The sequence below is a fragment of the Salvelinus sp. IW2-2015 genome, linkage group LG24 (assembly GCF_002910315.2).
Source record: "Salvelinus sp. IW2-2015 linkage group LG24, ASM291031v2, whole genome shotgun sequence".
NCBI classification, from domain to species: domain Eukaryota; kingdom Metazoa; phylum Chordata; class Actinopteri; order Salmoniformes; family Salmonidae; genus Salvelinus; species Salvelinus sp. IW2-2015.
Genome location: NC_036864.1, coordinates 5,289,100 through 5,300,212, shown reverse-complemented (window position 1 = coordinate 5,300,212; position 11,113 = coordinate 5,289,100). Strand labels below are relative to the sequence as shown.

The 11,113-nt window shown below is 43.4% G+C and overlaps 1 pseudogene; it reads right to left on the bottom strand.

The window, feature by feature from the left end:
- Positions 1-11,113, bottom strand: part of LOC111951333 (ataxin-7-like protein 1) — a 29,048-nt pseudogene that overhangs the window by 9,209 nt on the left and 8,726 nt on the right.

Genomic DNA, 11,113 nt, shown 5'->3' with positions numbered 1-11,113 from the left:
GGTATGCCTTATGATTAACGAGACATGGTGTGATCATAAAACAATACAGGACCTCAAGTCCTTTTGTTCACCTGACCTAGAACTCCTTACAATCAAATGCCAACTGCATTATCTACCAAGCGAATTCTCTTCGATTATAATCACAGCTGTGTATATTCCCCGCAAGCGAACACCTCGATGGCCCTGAAGAAATTCATTGGACTATGTAAACTGGAAACCACATATCCTAGGGCTGCATTTTATTGTAGCTGGGGATTTTACAAAGCTAATCTGAAAACAAGACTCCCTAAATTTTATCAGCACATATAAATGCGTCTACCCGGGTAGAAAGACTCCTGGACCATTGTTACTCTAATTCCGCGATGCATACAAAGCCCTGCCCCGCCTCCTTTCGGAAAATCTGACCACGACTCCATTTTGTTGCTCCCAGCTATAGACAGAAACTAAAACAGGAAATGCCCGTGCTCAGGTCTGTTCAACGCTGGTCCGACCAATCTGATTCCAGCCTTCAAGATTGCTTCGATCACGTGGACTGGGATATGTTCCGCATAGCGTCGGACAATAACATTGATGAATATGCTGATTCAGTGAGCGAGTTTATTAGCAAGTGCATCGTGATGTTGTATTCACAGCAACTATTAAAACCTTCCCAACCCATCTGGACAAGAGGAATACTATGTAAGAATGCTGTTCATCGACTACAGCTCAGCATTTAACACCATAGTACCTCCAAATCGTCATTAAACCCAGGGTGTTAGGCCATCGCTCATCCATATATATTTTTATGTACATATTCTTATTCATTCCTTTACACTTGTGTGTATAAGGTAGTTGTTGGGGAATTGTTAGATTACTTGTTAGATATTACTGCACTGYCGGAACTAGAAGCACAAGCATTTCGCTACACTCGCATTAACATCTGCTAACCATGTGTATGTGACCAATAAAATTTGATTTGATAGCCTATAGGTTTAGTGCTTATATTTTGTAATATTTGTATGTATTATTTGTAGTATTTGTACGGTTCAGTACGAATATGTGTATCGTTACACCCCTACTTTTTTACATTTTTAAATGTAACCTTTATTTAACTAGGCAAGTCGGATAAGAACAAATTCTTATTTACAATGACGGCCTACCCTGGCCAAACCCAGACGACGCTGGGCCAATTTTGCGCCGCCCTATGGGACTCCCAATCATGGCCTGTTGTGATACAGCCTGGATTGGAACCAGGGACTGTAGTGACATAGCCATATCACAATAAACCGACCCATTTTGCTCGATAACGATAAATACACAGTCACTTTCCATTAGCAGCAGGGATCTCGACTGGCTTTGCCAGWGCCAGGACACACATGAAAGTTAGCTACAATGTTTCATCTAACATGTTCAGGGAATGCATGAGGGATATTTTGATGTGCAACCTGTCAAAATAGGATCCAGAATGATCAGATTTCTTCTTGGCTTTTTATAGATTCATTTGCCTGCATCTTTTTTTTGGTGCATCGTGGCCTAGGCAATATGATACATAATTCACCACCTGAGGAAGTAGTAACTCAAAACACATATTGCTAACCCTAAATATATGACATTGTTGCTAGATAGCCATGTAATTGATGTAACAGTAAATGTAATGCCTCAACAAAAACTTTCCATTGGCAGGCATCAATACTTGATGTATTGACTGCAAATGGCACATTCCGTCAGCACATCATCTCAATTAGATACTCTGTAAAGTGGTGTTATTTCCTCAATATTGAGTGCYGAGGAACAAATATGCTCACATAAAGCTGAGAATGTCCTATTTTTTAACAACAGAAAAATACGTTTTAAAAACTTTGTTTTTCCCCAAAATTACATTTTGAAATGTTGATCAGTGGTTGTATGYCTGTGCTTATCAGAATGCATCTGTCCATTCACTTGGTGCGCAAAGTGGAGAAAGGGAGTGAGACCGGGTAGCGAAACAGGGACTAGGAAGACACTGTTTACGGACATTACTGTTGACAAAATAATGTTTTTAGAACAAAAACATCCAAAAGGAACGTTGTGTAGCATATTCACCGAAAATTACAGATGTAACCAAAATGCGTCGGTAAGAGGGCAATGTCCGTGTCGGTAGTTTTCGGTTCATCTTCCTAGCTCTAGGGAAGGGGCGTAGGGTTGATTTCAGTCTGGGTGTTAGACAGATAAGGGAACATTTTATAAAGGATTTACAAGTCCTTTATTAGAATACAGATATTTTAGAAGCAGCTGAAATTGAGCAATTACTTACACACCCTTCGTACAAGTTATACATATTTTTGCACCTTAAATGTTAAATATTGTGTAGACAAGGCACTTAACCTAAATTTCTCCTGTAAGTGACCCTGGATAAGAGCGTCTGTTAAATGACTAAAGGTACATACCCCCAGCGGTCGWGGGTGGTGAGGGGAGTAGTGGCAGGATGGTCGGTCTCCGTCTATGTCTCTGTCAGGGTCCTCCGGTGTTCCTGGGTCGCCCTCATAACTGGACAAACGACCGTCCCTGTCCTCTCTTGCCCTCTGCCAGACAGGGGCTGGGGGGTCCTGGGTTGAGGCTGGGGGGACGGGGGAGGAGGATAGGACAGCAGCGCCCCCACCACCTGGTACCCTGCACACAGAGGAGGAGAGAGAGAGCGAAAGAGAGAGAAAGAAAGAGGAGAAAAAGTGAAAGGTAGAAAATGTTTAGAACTTGACACTAACATGACCTACAAAACRAACAAGCGTCAAAATCGCCTTGTTTCACTTGGATTCTGATTCTGCTATCAACAGTAGTTTACATCACCCCCTAGTGGTGTGAGTTTGAACTGAGTGATTTAAAAAATAATMAAATCAAAGTTAATTGGTTGCGTACACAGATTTGCAGGTGTTATAGCAGGTGCAGCAAAATGCTTATGTTACTAGCTCCAACAGTGCAGTACAATGTCTTGCAAATATGCAACTTTGGTCTAATATTCCTGAGAAGCCAACACAGCATCTTTATTGAAAAAATATCCATAACAAGTATACGATTCTATTGAATGAATWGARGCTATACATTGACTTTGGCCTCAGTGCTGCCCCCTACCTGGGTATGTGTGCATTAGCCAGCCGCAGTTTGAGAGTAGAGRCGGTTCTGCCATTGTGGCAGTGGGGGGGCAGGGTGGAGGGGGTAGTGTCATTGGCAGGGCTGCTCTGACTRCCCCCCTGTRACTCCCTCCTCTGCCCTYCCKCYTTMTCTTTCTCCTTCGCTCTGCCCTTGTGTTCCGCCAGGAGGATATCAAACTCTTTCTGCCTGCCTGGGAYGGCCCGCCGGTGGATCAGGGAGTGAGTCTGGAACAAACACAATATAATAACAAAGAGAAGTGGGCATAAGAGGCCAATAAAAACACATTTAAATGAGACTTAGAATTTCGTTTTCCCTGGTATCAAGGAAAATAAAGCACACAAGGCAAAATAAAGTAACGCGTACTGATGGCCAGAATAAGCTGTGTAGCCAATGAGAAGTGAGGTTAGAGGTCAGAGGTTAGAGGTCAGTGTGTCTCACCTTGCAGGTAAGTGATCGCGTGCAGGATCGTTTGCTCTCCGGGTCCTGGACTCCACAGTGCTTGTTAGGGTCAAACACCCTCCCTGTAAACACCAGACAGAATTTTTTTTTTTATCAAACCATGTCATCACGGCTGATTTCAGAATTTTGCCTTCCGGAGTCCCACGAAGTCATCTTTTGCCAATATATCGTAAATGACAGGAGAGAAGTGTCTTACAAAGTTGTCTTATAAGACCTACAGTAGACTGTTCTTTCACTGAAACTTCCCAAATTCTCCTGAGAAGTTTCCCCTGAGTTAAACACTTCAATTGTCCCTGTAATCTTCCACATGTAATCTCTATAATCTAGCTAGGTAGTCTGAGTTATGGGAGTGGTTGGGTGTGTGTGTGTGTGTGTGGGAGATGAAAAGTGTCTGTGTGTGTGTGTGTGTGTGTTACTGCGTGTGTGTTACCGCGTGTGTGGGAGATGAGAAGTGTGTGTCTCTCTCTCAGGAGGATGTGTTTAGGAGATGAGAGTAGATGAGGCCAGTTGGGAGTCCCAAGCGGTGGGAAGGTTTTTAAGGAGCAGAAGCCTTGGCAGCAGTAGCTCATGAATTACACTTACTTCTAAATCATAGAGTTGGAGGGACGCACAGAACAGCGACAACAACATACGGAGAGAGAAGAGAGACTGGGGAAAGAGACGGGAGAGAGGAGTAAAGGAAGAGAGGAGAGACTGGGGAAAGAGACGGGAGAGAGGAGTAAAGGAAGAGAGGGGAGAAAGGAGAAAGGCAAGAGAGACGAGAGGAAGAGAGAGAGGCGGAAGAACAAAGAGATAGGAGAGTTGGAGAGAGAGGTACGAGGGAAGTCTCCTCCACAGTAGAATTAGCAAGGCCCCAGTGCATAGGATTAGTGTTGAGCAACAGCCTCCARTCTCTCTTCTTTCAAAACAGCCCCCACCCATGCCAAGTTCCTAACCCATCATATGAATCTGTTCATGCCCCATCACTCCTATCACTGGGCAGCTTTTAAAGGTTAAGGGAGATAAGGAATATGGAGGGCTTTTACACTTMTAAACATAGGCTATATACTTATACCATGACCTTTATGGTGCTAGATAGATATGCACGTTACTGGTGGAAGAATTTAAGTTGATACACATTGCATACCAGATAAAAGGTACATTAATACATCGTACGTTCTCACCTAGGAGGAGGATGAAGTTGGCTGATCTCTGGTCAGTTTTGATCCCTAATTATAATACCGTAGATATAATATATGCTATTTAGCAGACGCGTTTATCCAAAAGCGACTAACATCGCGCATTAATACATTTTCCGTGTGGGTGGCCCCAGCGGGAACCGAACCCATGATCATTGGCGTTGCAAGCACCACTCCACCAACTGAGCCACACAGGACCATGATAAGGATTAAAAGGTAGGATTGGGAGTAGGGTAAACTGATCCTAGATCTGTGGTTAGACTGTGTTCTCACCTGACAGTCTCCTGTGAGGCCTGGGGGTCTTGGTTCCATTCTGCTGTTTCCTGTCCAGGGGGGAGGGGGTTGCAGGGGTCCGAGGGGAGGGAGAGGGGGAGGCGGAGGGTCCGCGGTCTGTCTCTTATACACATCTAGATGTGTACGTTTGTCCACGGGAGAGCGGGCCGGGCTGGGCCGGCGGTCCACCAGGGAGGGGGGTGTGGTGGAGCAAGGGGTGGTTGGGCCGTGGCCGTTCACCAGCTTTTCCTGAGACCCCCTGAGGGGAGCTGGGGGGGTCAGGGAGGGGAGGAGGGAGGAGGGAGAGGAGCAGGAGGGGGTGGGGGTGGAAGAAAAGCAGTGGACTCTGACGTGTGTTCCTCCCTCTGCCCGGCCCAGATATGGCATCTTCTCCAGACTCACTACTGGCAACGACACACTGGAGAGAGAAAGAGGGATGGAGCGACAGATAAACCAAGAGAGAGGGATGAGAGCGGGAGGGGGGGTGCTAATTGATTGAGTGGAAAGTTCTGGATTTTTTAAAATTAAAATAAATGYATAATAATTCATAATAATAATAACCATGACAGGGTTCAATGCAGGAAATTCAATGCAGGAMATTTCTGCATGTTCACAAGATTTGGCCAGTGTGTGTACTCACCATGTCTTGCTGCGGACACCCTTGGGAGGGTAGACAGCGAGCGGGGCCTTGTTGAAGCGGGAGTGGGGGTAGTCTCTGGGGACCCTGAAGGGCAGAGGGGGAGTAGGACCCGGGGTGGGGGACACTGCCACATTGGGCTTCACAGAGGCCACTGGACCCCTGGAGGGACACGGGGAGCCGTGCCGACGCTCTAAGACACACATACACACACACACACAGAGGATCAGGAGAAACACAGACTGAACATACACAGCGTGAACACAACTGGTAAAACACCCAGCATCATGAGAACGTCTTAACGCTGTAGATCACGGACTATTCAGTTATTCGCACAATGGATCTGTGATGTTTGCAAGGATTCCATGGCTCCAGACGGCAACCATTTGACTTGGCTGGACGAGTTGAGTTTTATTAGTCGTCGCATCGGTGCGAGCCGCACATTCTACATTGTCACTCACTCAAACGTTCCTCTTTTATGGGCAGCTAAAAGTGCGATTTGGTCAAACAGTGAAGTACATTACACTCATGATTCCTATAACSTAAGTGTCTGCCCTGCTCCTGTTTCACTGGGACCTAATGATGCGATGAGCCACTTTCCTCTCCAGGAGATATAAATGTGTTCCGATTGTAAAACATTTCAATATCCAATTGCGGGAACAACACAGCTTTAGAAGCAACTACTGTCGTCCATGTTGAAGAGAGGAGAGTCTCAGCTTTTTATAGATATCATTTTGTTGTGTTACAGCCTGAATTTAACATGGATTCAAATGTAACAAAAATTGACACTGGCCTACACACAATACCCCATAATGTCAAAGCGGAATAACATTTTTCAAAATGTTTACAAATGAATTAAAAGTGAAAAKCTGAAATGTCTTGAGTCAATAAGTATTTAACCCTTTGTTATGGCAAGCCTAAATAAATACAGGAGTAAACRTAATAATAAGTTGCATGGACTCACTCTGTGTGCAATAACAGTGTTTAACATGATTTTTTGAATGACTACCTCATCTCTGTACCCTACGCATACAATTATCTGCAAGGTCCCGCAGTCGAGCAGTGAATTTCAAACACAGATTCAACCACAAAGACCAGGGAGATTTTCCAATGCCTCGCAAAAAAAGGGCACCTATTGGTAGATGGGCTTTTTTTTTTTTAAAGCATACATTAAATATCCCTTTGACTATGGTGAAGTTATTAATTACACTTTGGAAGGTGTATCAATACACCCAGTCACTACAAAGATACAGGTGTCTTTCCTAACTCAGTTGCCGGAGAGGAAGGAAACCATGAGGCCAATGGCGACTTTAAAACAGTTACAGAGTCAAATAGCTGTGATAGAACAAAGCTGAGGATGGATCAACAACATTGTAGTTACTCCACAATACTAACCTAAATAACAGAGTGAAAATAAGGAAACCTGTACAGAATACAAGGCACTAAAGTAATACTGCAAAAAATATGGCAAAGCGATTAACTTTTTGTCCTGAATACAAAGTTATGTTTGGGGCAAATCCAATATAACACATTACTCACAATTTTTTCAAGCATAGTGGTGGCTGCATAATGTTATGGTTATGCTTGTAATCATTAAGGAGTGAGACGTTTTTCATGATAAAAAAAAAAAGAAACAGAATGGAGCTAAGCACAGGCAAAATCCTAGAGGAAAACCTGGTTCAGTCTGCTTTCCACCAGACATTGGGAGACGAATGAACCTTTCAGCAGGACAATAACCTAAATCACAAGGCCWAATCTTCACTGGAGTTGCTCACCAAGAAGACAGTGAATGGTACTGAGTGGCCGAGTTACAGTTTTGACTTAAATATGCTTGAAAATCTATGGCAAGACCTGAAAATGGTTGTCAATTTGACAGCGCTTGAAGAATTTTTAAAATAAAAATTGGCAAATGTTGTGCAATCCGTGTGTGTAAAGCTCTTAGAAACTTACCCAGAAAGACTCACATCTGTAATCGCTGCCAAAGGTGATTCTAACATGTATTGACTCAGGGGGTTGAATACTTATCTAATCATACTTATCTAATACTTATCTAATCAGACAGCGTTTTATTTTTCATATTTTCTTTTTTTAAACAAATGTTTGAATTTTTCTTCCACGTTGACAGGCTATTTGTTGTAGACAATTAAATCCATTTTAATTCCACTTCAAGGGGTGTGAATACTTTCTGAAGGCACTGTATCCCTCTCATTATTACCTTAGGCCTACCATATTTGTAGGTTATTAAAAATAAAATAAAAAGTACAACTTTGAGATAGCCTAGAACTCCGTTAGACGATACTATCAGAATATCAACCAACCCTAGTTACAAGTGCATCCTTAAAAGCTGCCTGGRTTTAAACTCCTCTTTTACAGAAAGTGAATAGCTCAATTGATAGCAAYAGAGTTACACATTGTAGGCCTACTAGATTACTTCCCTAGSAAAGTACATTTTTGGACTTTGAGGCTAAAGAAATTCGCAGCTCAGCCTCTGAATATCAGAGGCAAACCGAAGATATTCCCATACGCAAGAGTCTCGTCTTTCTCGTACCATTTTGTGGMTCGTTTCTAGCATCAGAAGAAAGCGCTGTTAAAGATCAGTTTTGACTTCTTCAAAATCTTAAACTAACAAGGGGTAGGCTTTTTGCAATTTTCTTTAACAAAAAGTAGGCTATGGTATACCCTCACATAGACCTTCCCCYTTAATGGTTTTAACTTAACATACAAAGCCCTTCACGGACACAGAGGTATTTAAGGAGTGGTGACACAATTGAAGGAATTGTCCGACAAATCTAAACATAGCGTATAGGCCTACYTCTTATTTCTTAAATAGGAAGAAATAGCCTCCAACACAAAGCCTTCGTTGTTAATTAGTGAAATGTTTTCAAAAAAAATWATTACTCAAATTAGCGTAATTTCAGCACCATGTGCTTTCCACCTCCCGAATGATTGCACAGCAGCTGCCGCTTCCCATTTCAGCACCACAAAGCTGTCATGGAAGTTACTCGACGCTGGCTTATTGTGAGGTCAATTACGCTGATAAAAAGCCTCATCATGGGCAAGGAAACATGTTGTTTCGCGGCCTTTGGAAAGGCAAATATCAAGTGTGACGAATAGGAGCCCGGAACAAAGCAAAGAAAGTTACCCCCACCCCCTTGTAATTTTCTAACTGTCCCTTAATGCATATATATGTAGATGTAGACAAATTCATCTCCATAAAATAAAATAAAATAAAAAAGAACATCTGGAGCCCTATTTTGACAGTAAAATATATCAATATCCTAATTGTCAACCCAAAATCCATGACGATCACTGGATTAGGTTGCACATCAAAATATCTTGAATCATGCATTCCTGCTTGGACATGTTAGATGAAACAACTTATTTCTTGAATAGTAGGAGGCTATTACACGTATTAATAAAGCACTGGGAATTACTTGATAAGATTACTATAAAAATACACAGCACCAGTCAAAGGTTTAGACACCTACTCTTTACCATKTTCTACATTGTAGAATAATAGTAAAGGCATCAACACTATGAAATAACACATATGGAATCATGTACTAACCAACAACAAAAAAGTGTTAAACAATATATTTTATATTCTTCAAAGTAGTCAACCTTTGCCTTGACAGCTTTTCACACTCTTGGCACTCTCTAAACCAGCTTCACCTGGAATGCTTTTCCAACAGTCTTGAAGGAGTTCCCACATATGCTGAGCACTTGTAGGCTGCTTTTCCTTCACTCTGCAGTCCAACTCATCCAAAACCATCTAAATTGGGTTGAGGTCGGGGGATTGTGGAGGCCAGGTCATCGGGTGAGTTGGGGAACGTGTGTGTGTGTGTGGGGGGTGTGTGGGAGGTACGTGTTCTCGTGTGTGTGTGTAGTGATGGGGGTGGGTGTGTGTGGAGGATACGTGTTTGTGTGTGAGGTGGGTGTGACGATCGTACTGTGTTGTGGAGCCTGCAAAACCGTTGTGGCTGTCGATCTGAGTGATTTTTTGAACATGTCTGCTGTCCCGTATTTCGCTGTATCTTGCGGGAGGGATAGAGTCCTCAGTGAGGCAGGAGAAGATGTAAAGGACCTCCCCACCAGCTCTCTCCTCCTCCTCTCCTCCTCACCATCTACTTTCACACCCACCCCCCCTCCAAGACATGCCATAGCGCCAGAAACCACGTAAGTTCTCCTCTTCCTTTCAGATATCACTTTCGCGCTTGCCTCCTTCTCTCTATTATCCTTCTCTATATTCATCTCTCCCTCATTCTCTCTTGTCTCTTATCCAATGCACTTCTCTACGCAATATGGATACACATAGCGTTTCAGACTAAACTTTTTCACTTACGTGGCCACCAGCTACATGATTCGGCTCGCACCCACTATGAAAAATAAACGTTGTCACGTGCAACTTATACAGGTCAGTCTGCAAAAAAGTTTTGAAGACTATGACACCAAATTATTACTATTTTTCAGACAAAGTTCACGCGTCATCGCTCCCATGTTATGTATGATGGCAAATTAATGCATAAACCAGCTAGAATGTTATGAATGAGTGATACATTGCAAATGATCTGCAAAAGTCCCTTCTTTGCACAGTCGTCATATTGCAAATATCATGCTGCCAGTAAAAGTATTGCATCCATAAATCATAACCAGTTTATCGGATCATCAACGAACTTCAATGGAGAGCGGTTCAATTGTTTGTGAAGAGAGGACTTCAGGGCCCGACTGACAACCCAAGTGGAAATCCAGAAGCTCCGCGGATCGGGCACCACAGTACAGAGCTTGCTCAGAGAATGCGCATCAATGTACGCCTAGGTGTGAGTGCACAACTTACCCACAGGTCGCGGTCGCACGAAGACTCTTTTGGAGGAACCTGGCCTGGTGTCAAGAAGGGCAGCAAGAAGCCAACTTTCTCTCCCGGAAAAGAGATCATCAGGACCCTAGACTGATATTCTGCAAAAGTAACCAGGATTGGTACTGACTGAAAGGTCACCCAACCGGGCTAAAAGTAAGTCCTTCGGCCTCTGAGTGATTCCCCCTTTTCCAATTGTTCTATGGGTGTCATCCAGAAAAAAAGCTGTCCGGAGAAGAGCAAGGTGATGAAAGCTGCATACCCATATCGGTCTCGTCTCATGCCAACAGTAAAGGCATCTGAGAGCCAATTCATGTGTGGGAGTTTGCTTATCTCTAGCACAAGGGGATGCGAGCTCAGCTCTACAAACTTATCTCGCCTAAGACATCACGAGCCATAGATAAGCAATGTGGGATCCAACCAATCTAATCTCCATCCAGAGAGGCAACTTTCTCCCAACCTATGCCGAGAACACGTTTGTGGAGTGAACGAAACAATGCCTTTTCCAGCAGGAACGGAACGCAACACTCTTGCCAATAAGCAAAAGTGATAACTAATAGTGGCTCGGGCGATGCAAGACCGATAATTATTTTGGGTCCAATGGCAGCT